Raw genomic sequence first — 623 nt, forward strand, 5'->3', positions numbered from 1 at the left:
TCAGTGTCTCTGTGTCTTAAGATTTCTTTCCTTCTTTCTTTCTTTCTTTCTTTCTTTCTTTCTTTCTTTCTTTCTTTCTTTCTTTCTTAATGATTTATTTATTTATTTATTTATTTATTTATTTATTTATTTATTTATTTATTTATATGTTCTTGCGCGCGCCGGACTGGCCAGCAGTAACGACACTGCAACAGGATCCTTCTGCACACGTTTATTGGGAGAGCTTGATTGTAGAGGCAAAGAGACTTCGAGTCCAGAACTGGTGCTGCTTTTATAGGCCTAGGAGAGGCGTGTCTCATACCCGGATTGGTTATGCACTAAGCCTCATTTGCATGTTCCTCATCTGATTGGCTACTCTCTCTCAGTACCTCACAGAGCCTCATTATCATACCTCATTTGCATGTCTCACATCCGATTGGTTACTCTCTTAGTACCTTACAGAACCTCATTATCATGCATCATTTGCATGTCTCACATCTGATTGGTTATACTCTCAGTACCTTACAGAACCTCATTATCATGCCTGGGCCAGGCAGTGTCTTTGCAAAAAACTTTACTGCATATGTACACATTGGTTGTTTGTCCAATCTTATGCATGGTGGCCAGCAGTAGTCAGTGCCACT

This window comes from Mus musculus, chromosome 9, assembly GCF_000001635.26.
Source record: "Mus musculus strain C57BL/6J chromosome 9, GRCm38.p6 C57BL/6J".
NCBI classification, from domain to species: Eukaryota; Metazoa; Chordata; class Mammalia; order Rodentia; family Muridae; genus Mus; species Mus musculus.